This window comes from Notamacropus eugenii, chromosome 4 (genome assembly GCF_028372415.1).
Source record: "Notamacropus eugenii isolate mMacEug1 chromosome 4, mMacEug1.pri_v2, whole genome shotgun sequence".
In the NCBI taxonomy this organism is placed as follows: domain Eukaryota; kingdom Metazoa; phylum Chordata; class Mammalia; order Diprotodontia; family Macropodidae; genus Notamacropus; species Notamacropus eugenii.
In genome coordinates, this window is record NC_092875.1 from 446,451,366 (window position 1) to 446,464,645 (window position 13,280).

General features: G+C 35.6%; 1 long non-coding RNA gene across 1 annotated transcript; it reads left to right on the forward strand.

Moving 5' to 3' along the window:
* The first annotated feature begins 414 nt into the window (after nucleotides 1–414).
* On the forward strand, nucleotides 415–8,720 carry LOC140498645 (uncharacterized). The gene is made up of 2 exons (XR_011965158.1): nucleotides 415–564; nucleotides 8,574–8,720. It is a non-coding gene; the product is annotated as an uncharacterized lncRNA (long non-coding RNA).
* Nucleotides 8,721–13,280: the final 4,560 nt, after the last annotated feature.

The following is a 13,280-nucleotide window of genomic DNA, read 5'->3' on the forward strand; positions in this document are numbered from 1 at the left end:
AGACTTCAGGCAATGGTTCATTTATTTTGAGCTATGATCAATACAACAACACAATAAAACGGTGGTGAAATAAAAGGTTTTGGATGCCCCTTTATAGTCCTAACAGGATTTAATCTCTAGTGTAATCTTGATAACAATATCTTGTCAAGACCATGTTTACTTATTCACAGATTTATCCATCCATCCATCTATTCATCCATCCATCCATTCATATATACAACTTCACCAAATTCTTATTAAGAACCAAATATTAGAGTAATACATGTCAAGATTACAAAGATGTAAAACAAACATACTAATAAACAACTGGGCCCTGTTCTCAGTGACTTCATAATCTAATAGATTTCAAAGCCATTATGATTTTAAATACTTCATTTCACCTTTGGTTAACCATGGTGAAAGATTCATCACCAAGTTACCAGCCTACTGGTGATGAACCTTGCTGAACACCTAGAATCATCTCCATGCCAGAATGAGGCAGTGGAGCAAGATTTTGTGTAGGATGCATTGAGATCTAAATTACCAGAGAGAATTACCACACACTGAATTTACATAACCATTGAGGTAAGTTTTCATGAAGATTTACTGTCATTAACTAGTTTATACATATTTAAGGCAATGAATTGTTTCACAAATGGAAACCGAGGAAAAGATGTTTGCTTTTGTCCCATTTTACCAGTTTAAACTTTCAAAAACTGAAATTTAAAGCTGAAATTGTCTTAGAATGTTAGCAGTATATGCTAACTAATTGGGAGATCCAATCTGCCTAGTTGGTAATATAACTAATGCAAGTCTTTTGATTCTCAGACTGGTGCCTTTCCCATTATACCACGTTATCTACCAACCTTCATTTTTTGGGGAGGTGGGCAGAGGGTAAGATTGTGGTGGTGGTGGTGGTAGTATTTCCCTAACAGTTTTCTCTTGTGGTAAGATACCTTGACAATTTTCTCTGACCTAGTGCAATATGACAAAAAGAAAACTTGTGTAATTCTTAGAACTTTGAGCTTCAAGGCTCACAGATTTGGAAGGGCACTAATATGGGGAATCAACTGCCACACATAGCATATGAAAATTTTTTGCATCCATTCAAGAGATCCTTGGATTTTGAGTGTAGTTCTTATTCAGAACCTCAGAGTTCTACTTAGATCTACATTCTTAATAGACAAGATCAGTCACATGGATTCTCATATTGGCCAGCTTACTTATCAGTCACTTTACAATGCAGTATGAAGTCCTTGGATTTATCACAGTAATATCCTTCCTTATTTTATATAGACCATGCAGGTCTCATTATGTCTGTGTTGATGGCTTTGTCACATCTGCTGATGACCTGAATTCTCTTTGCTGTACCTTGGGCTTTTGTAGCTTTAGTGACTGCAATAATTAGATAGAACATGGCATCAGATGCCTAGAGTAAAGCAAGGGTCCACGATGAGTTAACAGTTCCTCTTCTAAGGGACCAAAAGGTTGTCTGAATTGATCAACAGCACTTCTTAGACCCCTGAAGGTAATGTTAGTAAGGGCTCTCCTTGGCTCTATAAATTATAAGGGTGAATCCATTCTGTTCATCTTCACCCTCTAATTTGGAATGGAAAAATCTCTTGTGCATAAACTGCCTTTCCTGAATCTAACAAAATTAATCCAGAAGAGATGTGGGAATGCGTAGCAGCTTTTTTCAAGTTTTGTTGTTAATTAAAAAAACAATTATCAAGGATTTCTAATTACTTTATAAGTACTGTATAGCCAGTACCTGCTCCTCAGCAAATTAGTAAGATAATGCTTAAAACATCTTATTAAACAGAATTACTCCTTTTCCTCCTCCAGATTCACACAACTACTTAATAGTCTCCTCTTCTTGTGCGGCACCTCTGTGCAACATTTATATCCATTAAGTTATCTGACTGTTATTACCACTGTGCATTAGTTTCCAAAGGTTTTCTACCCAGGATCCTATAGGACTGGGGAGGAAGGAAAACTCTTTAGAAACTCCTTAAACACATGGCCTGTTAGAGTGGGAAGAAACAAGTCACTAAAGGGATAGTGGTTAAAGCAGATGTTTCTGAACTTTTTCTTCCAAGATCTCGTTTACACTCTTAAATATATTCAGGACCCCCTTATTCTAAGAGCTCTTTTATGGGCTATAGTTATTGATAATTCCCCAATTATAAATTAAAATGTCAGTATAATTATAAAAATAGTTTTAATCTCTTAAAAGACTCAGGGATGCCAGGAGGTTCCTAGATAATAGTTTGAGAAATTTTGGGCTAAAGTATTGAATTGCAGATCTTTATGTCACTAGAAGGCAGTGGAGAGTGTGGGGAAAAATGTGGGTAAAGGGTGACAAGACCTGGGAAAATGAAGAATGAATTTGATGCAGAAGTTTCTGACGAAATATAGGAGGGTTTTGAGAGGTAGATGCAAGGTGACATACGACTATATTTTCATTCTTCTATTTAAAATAATTTTCTTACAAAATGGAAACTATTGATTTCATGAATAAATGAATGAATGAAAACGTATTCATTAAACAGCCATTGCATGTCAGGCACTGTGCTAGAGACACAAATATTAAATTGAAACAGTCCCTGTCTTCAAGGTGTTTATGTTGTAATGGGGGGGGGGGGCAATGTTTATGAAGGAAGTAGTGGCCAAGAGAAAGAGTTTATATCTGAGGAATTTATAAGGATGGTCTTTGAAGTCAGAGGGCATTGATTATTTCACTCTTCCTATAAGCGATGGTAATACTGATTTGAGTTCAAATCCATCCTTGGACACTTACTAGTTGTATGATCCTGGGTAAATCACTCAATTGGTTCTGTTGCCAGTTGCTTGCCTTAATTTCCTAATGTGCAAAATAAGGATAATAATATCACCGAACTCCTGGGGCTGTTGTGAGGATAAAATGTCATAATATTTGCAAAGTGTTTTATAAACCTTAAAGTGTCATATAAATATGAATTATTTTTACTAGTTATTCTTATTGAATAGCCATTATGCTTGGCAAGATGCTTAGCATTCTTTTGACTTTTGGAAAATTAATCCTTACGTTTATTGTGTCCCTAAAGCTTTTGATGAAGTTGAAGTGAATGAGAGAGAGATATAGTGAGAATTGTACTATTGAAAAATTATTCTATTAATTAATTTTATGACATCTAAGGAAATAAATGTAAATCTCAAGTTGTAGAGGGGTTATGGTTAGTTCTGTGGGAAACACTCTGTTTGAAATCTAACATCATGTATTTCTTGAGTAATTATAGCAATAAGAATGGTAATGGAATTAACAAAGATATATTAAAAGGTTTTCTGGATCTTGTAAACTTTTAGTGAACCTTAAGATGAATTTATTTTTCATTTATCATTATTATTACCATATTGTATGCTCAGAGACCATGAATCACTTTATGGTGATTGTACTTTTTTTTTGATTCTTCGAATGACATTTTAGGAATATAGGTCAAGCTTATTATTCCTGTTACACTCAATAGGAAATTGAGGTACAATAGCCCCTGTAAAATCCCAGAAATGATGACCTAGCTTGGATTAAGCCTCAGGCTTCCTTTCCTCTTCATTTCAACTGCAGTAATTAGTCAGCCATGCATCTTTCTCTGTGTTTTTATATCTTGCACGTATCATCACAGTCTAAAGATGCTCTGAGGCCAAATGTGCCAATAAACCACTTTTCAAGAATGATATTCTTATTTTTAGCATGGATTGGCCATAGATATTTGTGACGAATTGGTGAAGCTGTAGAAACTCTTCACATCTGCAGAAACAACATAAAATTCAACCAGAAAAAGTGGCATCATTCAGAGACTTAGTGATAAAGACATAGATAATACTAATCCCCTCAGTGCTGTGTGTGACTTTGTAAACTCTAAAGCTGTATGCAGATGTGAGTAATCACTGTTATTATTAATAGTTGCTATAAGACTTCTCCATATTTAGAATGGTTATGGAGGATTTAGAAAATGTTCAGAAAAAAGAATTAAAAATAATGAAATGGTTAGAAAAAAAATTCTGAGCCCAAAGAGTTGGGATTATCTAGAATAAAGAAGAGGAGATTGAGGAATAATTTAGTCATTGGGCTCTAACATTACAGGATAACCTTATCTTCTCTCAAGTCAAGTCAAGAAGCATTTTTTAAGCATCATATATGTGCCAGGTTTTGGGGATACGATGAGAGGCAAAAGCAGTTTCTGACCTCAAGTAACTCCCAGTCTAATGAGGAAGTGTTAATAATACAGATGAAACTCAAATGTGCATATGCATGCATTTTTTTTAGGAGAGTTCAGTTACTAAGCATTTACCATCACATTCCTGTAATGCTTTCTAAGTATTGCTTAAGCTTAGTAGGAGTGCAGTAGAAAGTTTGAGGAAATAAGTCGTCATCAGATTGGTGTTCTGGTAACTGTAGGTTAATAATACCAACAACAATAATAAAAGCTGGTATTTAAAGATTTTCAAATTGCTTTATGTCCAGTATCTCACTGAACTTCATACTATACTTGGTTATATAATTGGAGTTTGGATATAGCTGCCAATTAATAGAATTAGATTGCCTTGGTTGAAAACTGGAAGTAGTAATATTTTTGCAACATTAGAGCCATTCTGGACCTCTCACTATCTCTTGTCCCCCTTCCCATATCCAATCTGCAAGCAAAACCTTTCAATTTTGACTTTGTAGCATCTCTCCTATATGCCCTCTTCTCTCTCCTGACATTGCCACACTCTAATGTAGACCCTTATCATCTCTGCATTATTTTAATAACTTGCTGGTGGGTCTGCCTGTCTCAGGTCCTTCCTCTAATCCATCCTTCAATTAGCCTTTAATGCGATTTTCCTGAAGCAAAAGTCTGATCATGTCAGCCCCTTTCTCAAGAAATTTCAGTAGCAGGGGGCAGAGCCAAAATAGCAGAGTAGAAAGATACACATACACTAGCTCTTTCCCCATAGTCCATAAAATACCTGTAAAGAAAGATTCTCAACAAATTCTAGAGCACCAGAAGCCACAGAACAATGGAGTGGAGGATATTTCCAGCCCAGAGTGACCTGAAAGGCTGAAGGGAAAGGTCCGTTGCACTAAACACAGAGCCCAGCCCAGCCTTGGCCATGCCACATGGTTCTGGAAGCAGGAATTGAACAGGCCTTGGGGGCAGAATCCCAAGCGGTAGTAGCAGCATTTTGCAGATCACTCAACCCACAGGTGCTAAAGGTGAGTGTGAGGGTTTTTTCAGCTGGCCTAGAAGGGAGGGTCTTCCCATAGCTCCGGCCTAAGGCAACTGTGGCAGAGGCCACATTTGCAGCCAGGCAACAGCAGCTCCCACAGCAGCCCACATCCATTGTTGGATTGCAAAACCCCTGGGGGAACTGAGCAGGTGATCCTTACCTCAGCCCTGTATGGCAGCCCTGCCCCTACCTAATGCTCCTGGGGGAACTGAGCAGCTTATCTGAATCTCAGCTCCCCCATGCTGACTTGATGGAACCTGAGGCCAGGTGGTTGTGGAGAGGAAATTCTACCACTCACAGACTCTGGGCAGAAAAGTTCCTGGTTGCTTCCAGACCAGTGTACATGCTTGATTATGCTATGTGCCACCTTGAAGGAACTGAGATCTTACAGATTCCCAGGGTAAAGCCTGCTCTTGACAAAGGACCCAAAAGTCAAGTAACTGGTTGAGAAAATTCCCAAAGAAGGGAAAAAAATAAGACTGTAGAAGGTTACTTTCTTGGTGAACAGATATCTTCTCCCATCCTTTCAGATGAGGAAGAACAATGCTTACCATCAGGGAAAGATGTAAAAGTTAAGACTTCTGTATCCCAAACATCCAAACTGAATATTCAATGGTCTCAGGCCATGGAAGAGCTCAAAAAGGATTTTGAAAATCAAATGAGAGAAGTGGAGGAAAAATTGGGAAGAGAAATGAAAGAAATGCCAGAAAATCATGAAAAGCAAGTCAACACCTTACTAAAGGAGACCCAAAAAAATGCTGAAGAAAATAACACCTTTAAAAATAGGCTAACTCAATTGACAAAAGAATTTCAAAAAGCCAATGAGGAGAATAATGTTTTAAAAAGCGGAATTAGTCAAATGGAAAAGGAGGTTCCAAAGCTCACTGATGAAAATAGTTCTTTAAAAATTAGAATGGAGCAGATGGAGGCTAATGACTTTATGAGAAACCAAGAAATCACAAAACAAAACCAAAAGAATGAAAAAATGGAAGATAATGTGAAATATCTCATTGGAAAAACAACTGACCTGGAAAATAGATCCAGGAGAGACAATTTAAAAATTGTAGGACTACCTGAAAGCCATGACCAAAAAAAGAGCCTAAGCATCATCTTTCATGAAATTATCAAGGAAAACTGCCCGGAGATTCTAGAACCAGGGGGCAAAATAAATATTTAAAGAATCCACTGATTACCTCCTGAAAGAGATCCAAAAAGAGAAACTCCTAGGAACTTTAGTCAAATTCCAGAGTTTCCATGTCAAGGAGAAAATATTGCAAGCTCACTCCTTTGGTACAACTATTGATCTCCTTGGTTTTCTTTAAGGACAACTAAAATTACATCTTCTAAAGACACCTTCTCCAACCCCTGTATTCCAGTGCCTTCCCTCCATTAGCTATTCCCTATTTATCATGTACACTGTTTGCTTTGTCTGTATTTGTTTGCATGATGTCTGTCCCATTAGATTGTGAGCTTGCTGGGGGCAGGAACTGTTTTTTTGCCTCTTTTTGTATCCCCTGTACTTCCACAATGTCTAGTACATAGTAGGTACTTAATAAATGTTTATTGGTTGACTGATATTCCCCCCCCTCCATCCTTACTAATGAACCTAAGATATAGTATAGGCATTACAATGTGAAAAGTTTAAAACTGCCTCCAGCTGAAAGTGTTCTAAGGAACTTACAATAGCATGCAAAAAGCTTACTATATGTGACTAAACCAGATCAAAATTAGTGATAAAGGCAGTGAGTCAATCAAACTATATTAAACACATACTTTGTACCAGGCACTGTGCTAAGTTTACAGGAGAGGCTTAAAGATATATCTATCTTCTGAGAGCATCACTCTCCCCTCTTTGGTTCTTTCCTGGTATGCAGATTGACAGATTGGTCCTTTTCCTGGTATGTATGGCTTTCAACTTTATTTTGAGGTCCTTCCTGGTAGATATACCAGATATATGTCAGATAGAATCAGTGTTCTTCTCCTGCCTTCCAAATATATCTCATTCTCTCACTGTAGTTGAATTGTAACTGATTAGCCCCTGTCCTGTAAGAAATACATAAGGAGAAAGAACTTTTGTTCATTTCTTATCCCAAATGCTGAAGATGAATTTTCTCATTTGTAGTAACTTCCTATCATATCCTAATAATATGTTAAAATATTTTTCATGTGGTATAGCGTCTTTGAACCCAAGAAGCCCCCCAATACTTCAAATATATCATCTCAATACTCTTCAGGACAGTAGTTAGTTTTGAGGGAAGTGTTCAATGACTTCATGACTAGTTAGGACCAACTGGACCCAGAAAAGATCTTCTAATTCTGTCATATTGTCAGGAATGCTAGCTTTTTTTTAGGACTACTGTTAAGAACAACCTTAAATATCATTTTGCTATAAGAAATGATAAGCAGGATGATTTCAGAAAAACCTGGAAAGACTTACACTAACTGATGGAAAGTGAAATGAACAGAACCTTTGTATATAGTAACCACACTATTGTATGAAGAATTGTGAATGACTTAGGTATTCTCAGCAATACAGTGATCCAAACCAATCCCAAAGTATTCACGCTGAACATGTTATCCACCTCCAGAGAAAGAACTGATGTTGTCTAAAAACAAACTGAAATATGTCATTTTTCACTTTGTTTCATACTTTTAAAAAAAAATTTGAGTCTTATACAAAATGACTAATATGGAAATGTTTTGCATTGCACATATATAACTTATATTGAGTTGTTTTCCATCTCAGGGAGGGGGGAAGGAAGGGAAGGATAGAATTTAGAAATTGAAACTTAAAAAAAAGTGTTTTAATGTGTTATTGGGAAAAATCATATTTATATCTCTATCTACCTATAGGAAAAAAAGAATAGCATCTTCAATTTATAGAAGTTACTATTTTGTATTGTACTAGAAATTTCCCTGAATATCCAATTGTTTGCTTGTCTCCCTAAAGTAAGTTTCTTCTTCTCTCTGGAGGAAAATTATCTCCATTTATTTAGTAGAATTCAGCCCTATTTTCCACTGTGTAAAAGATCCAGAATGACTAGGAACAAAGGGTTATTCCCCCTCCCCTGCTAAGTCAATTCTTAGAGTAGAGGTTTTAATGAATTTGGGAATTTGGAAATGAGGAATTTTAGAAAAGAAATTAAAAGAATGACCACCATAATTTGGTACTCACATAATGGCACCAAGGAGGGAAGGGTAATATGTGGAAGCTTGTTCTCTTTAAGTCCTAGGTCATGTTTTCAGAGTGATACTTCATAGATGCTTTTAAATGCCCTTATGCCTAAATACTTATATACCAACACAAATGCAGAAACTCATTACTATTTTGTGTGTCCTAAATTTAGGATTTGAGAATGACCATTCTTCATCTACCTCCAATAATTCCTGATTGAAGCATCACTATTACTATGAAACATGACTGAATCTGCTTGGTGCACCATGATTGAGTGCTACTTGGTGCTTTTACTTCAATAAAGAACATGAGCATCAGATCCTTAATGTCTCTGCTTAATTTATTTGGAATAGTTAGTCTCCCTTGGCCTAAATCATTTATTCCTACTCCCACCATGTCCCCTCTGTAAAGTACAGTCTCTTTGCTCCACCTCTCTCAACTATATTTTTTATTCCTCCCTTCATGCCTTTGCTAGTTCTTAGTTCAAATTTTTATAAGCTATTGGGGCAGCTGATTGCTCATGTTGTATGAACTGAGGAATAGCTAGAAAGCTCCCTGCTGCAAGATATCTCTCTTATGCATGTGACACATGCTTAAAATCTCACTATTACAGATTTATTTCTTAGATTTAAGTATTTCATTGGTATGGGAGCTGTAACACATTTGGTAAGTGACAGTTTGCCATAGGGAGGTATTATGCTATAAAAGACAGACAGCCTAGGCATCAGGAAGACTGGGGTTCAAGTGCCACCTTTAACACACACTGACTGTGTGACCATGGGAAAATCACTTAACCTTCTGAGGCCCCAAACATCTCCCTAAGACTATTTGTTAATAGTATCTGATTTGCAGTGGTAGAGATAACTTCCTCACCAAGAATTTCCAGTATCCAATGAAATCTCAACTACAGATAAACCCTTACCAAGTGAAAAAAAAAGTCAATCATAACTCAATTTATCACATCAATTTTACTCTAGGTTACAAGGGAACTCAGCAAAAGCCAGGTGAGAAAGGGGGATAGACTGCTGGTCCTAGAGCAGGAAGGTAGGAGTTTAAATCCGGCCTCAGATATCTAATAGATGTCTGATCTTGGATAAATCACAATCTCTGTTAGCTTCAATTTCCTCAAATTCTTGTGAAATCATGACAATAATTGCATCTGCCTCTCACATTATTGTGAAGATCAAATGAGGTATTTTTGAAATGAGGCAACATTGTGCTTAGCACAGTCCCCAGCACATAGTAGGCACTATGTAAATGCTATCTATTGCTTTTTTTCAATTTTATTTAATTTAAATTATGAAGATTAAATATAGGCAATAATTAGGAAGGGAGACTAGAATAAGGAGGCAATGATCTAATGAATTAAAGAAAATATCATTTACAGTTAGTTGAATAGTAGAAGGAACTTGGGCTAAACATTAGTAGATGAAATTAAGTGATATGATTTTCAATATTTTCCATTACAGATAAACATTCACAGTCACTGTCAAATCATTAATCAGTGTTGTGAATATTAATTTTAGTACAATGAATTTCTTGGATAGAGGTGATGCATCTATAAATACTTTTCCTATTTTAATTTAAAAAAACAAATAAGTAAAAAAAAAGCCCTAAGCAATATAATTTTTACTAAGCAACTTCAGTGAAGATTCTCTATAAAATTTAAGAGTTAGCATTGCAAATCTCAATAGCGAAAGTGGACTTTGCAAAAAAGGTATATTTTGAGATAGAATATGTTTAATTCATTTAGGGATCACATTTTGAAGTCTGTTAGTATGTATAATAAGTTTAGAAGTATCTTAAGAGGATACAAAAGAACCAAAAGATACAGACCCTACTCTTCATGAATTTACAATTTTGTAATTGTATTATTGAATTATAATTATTGAAAATAATTATAGAAAAAACAATCCTACATTTGAGAAGTAATTGCAGAATGAAAACAAAAGGCATGCTAATATAATTTTAAGTATAGAAGGATAAAAAAATCATAAAATTTGGGTAGGTTAGGTAGGACAGGTGGGATCAAATTAGGGATGATTTCCTGAAGAAAGTTTGGAGCTGAAATGAATCATACTAGAATTAGAGGAATACTGTGAATGGTAATCCAGGTAAATGAAAACCAATGAGTAGGAGAGAAAATGATCAAGTTGGTCAATATCATATACAATGCCCTTTGCCCCTTCTTTCTGTTCAACTTTCTCTTCTTCTCGCCTGGCTTGTGCTGTCTGAGTTCTTTTTCAATAGGGAAGAGGGATGATATGATAAACTGAGTGAGTCATCCAGAGATTTTGTGGCTGTAGTTAAGCAGGAATTTGACAGCACCTGAGATTTTACTGGTATTGGAAACTCTTGGTGAGTTAGCCATCTTTTTCACTGTAGATCAGAGGTAACTATTCACAAACTGTCTTAGTGAAATATCTGGAGTCTGGGAGGGTTAAGTGATTTATTTGCCCATGCTCACATAGTCAATATGTGTCAAAGGTAGCACTTGAGTATCACTCTTTCTGATCCTTAGGCTGGCTCTTTGTCCTCCATGACAGAATGCCTCTCTATGGTAAACTGTCAATGATTAAATGTGTTACAGTTCCCCAAATAAAGAAATACTTAACTCAAAGGAATAAATTTGTAATAGTGGAATTTTAAGCACTCTGTCACAGGAGTAGGAGAAATATTCTGGAGCAGGGAATTTTCAAGTTGTCCTTTATACCACATGGGCAATCATCTGCCCTAGTGACTTCTAAAGATGTGAAGTGTAGATTGGCAAGGACGTGGAGAGGGGAATGAAAAAATGTATATAAGAGAGGTTATGTAAAGAGACTATGCTTTATAGAGGGGCAATGATGAGAGTGGTGAGAGATGATTTAGACTAAGTAGGACTAAATAACTCTTCCAAAAAATTAGATAGATATATTACAGTAAAACCCCAAAGACCTGATTACCAACCATGTCCTTGATTGAAGTAAGGCACAAAGTAGTGCCCAGTCATGGTGTACCAAGCAGATTCTATCAAGTTCCATGGTAATAGTGATGTTTTCATCAGGGATTACTGGAAGAAGGCAAAGAATAGTAGTTCCAAACTCTAAATTTAGGACAAATAATAATGATCTCCTGAATTAGTACTGGTAGTATATTGAATGATGAGGGTATTTAAAAACATTTACGAATAAAAATACATTTTAATCATTGCACTGCATGTAGTATGCGTCCAATACATGTTTATTCAATTAAGTTACATTTTTGAATTGGGAGTGCTTCAGGCAAATTCTTAGGCAAGATTATGGCATTTTATTATGGTGATGTAAACATGTCTTTGTCCTTTCAGCTGGTCAAGAGAAGATAACAGGTTCTTTGTTAAACATTATATGTCATTTACTGTTTAACATCAACATTTCCATACTGCGTGTTAACAATTTTTTTGAGACCATTGTTGTTCAGTAATATTTGACTTCATGACCCTGTGGACCATACTGTTCATGGGATTTTCTTGGCAAAGATACTGGAGTGATTTCCCATTTCCTTTTCCAGTGAATTAAGGCAAACAGAGGTTAAATGACCTGCCCAGAGTCACACAGTTGGTACTTGTGTGAGACCAAATTTGAACTCATGTCTGCCTGACTCCCCATCCAGTTCTGTGTTCACTGAGCCATCTAGTTGCCCTTTGAGACTATTATTACCCCTCAAATATTTTTTCTAACTTTTATAATGTAGCTATTTCAATAGTGACTTTTGGTCTAACATATTTAAGGATCCTTTTTTTATGTCTGAATTTAAGTTTGAAGATTCCATGTGAACTGGAAGTGTTAATTATGTTCTAATTATCTACTCCACTGATATATAATCAATCTTTCATTCAATTATGGATCTTATGATTAGCTTTTAAAAATGAAAATTACTTTGAACAAATCAGTACTCTAGGAAAAGTCCCAAATTGTTTCAGTGGAAATTAGCTGTCAGGCACACAAAAATGTATACAACTTAAGTTTGAAAATGAGAAGCTCTGGGAAGGAAAAAAAGTAGCTTTCTTTTCCTTTACTGAAATGGTAACAGTCATGTTGACTAATTCTTTTTTTCTTGAACTACTTCTAATGGTTCTCTTCTAATTTAAACACAACCATAAATCAGCACAATGGTCATGATGAGCCAAACATGATCCAAAGGGCTATAGGATTGAAATTTGGAACACAAATTAGGAATCATGTAATTCAATACTCTGATTTTCCAGATGATTGACTAGGGCTTAGAGAGATGAAGTGTTGTTATAGGAAATCAAATAGTTAAGATCTGAACTCAGCTCTTCCAACTTCAAATGCCTTTCTCTTCCTACATTGGTTTGGCTTGGAATCATTCTATTGAATGTGTAACCTGATAAAATGTGAATTTAGTGATACTCTTTTAGGTAAGTTATGACATTATTTTGTTAATTATGATATCACTCCACTGTGAAGCAAGATGATTTCTAATATATAAATACATATATGTGAGTGTAATATATTTGTATATTTTATTCACACACACATGCATGTATATACACACACCTCTATCTGTCATCTATCTCATCTATCACTTATCTATCTATGATCTATCCATCCACCTATCATCTTTCACCTATTTATCTATCATTTATCTATCTATCTCTCTATCAGTTGAGAGAAGAAAGAAAATTAAGCAAAAAGAGTTCTTAAAAAAACTCTCAATGTCCTTTTAAATTACTATATTTATTTCTATTTACAAATGGTATAAGCTTTTTTAGCAAAATTTTGTTCATTAAAAGGGTCATACCATGACTACTTCTTAAAAGGCCTATTTACTCAATGGGAATTTCTTCCCTCTAAGTGAGTACCTGAAAATGCCAGCCTAAAAAGGCCAAGGTTTT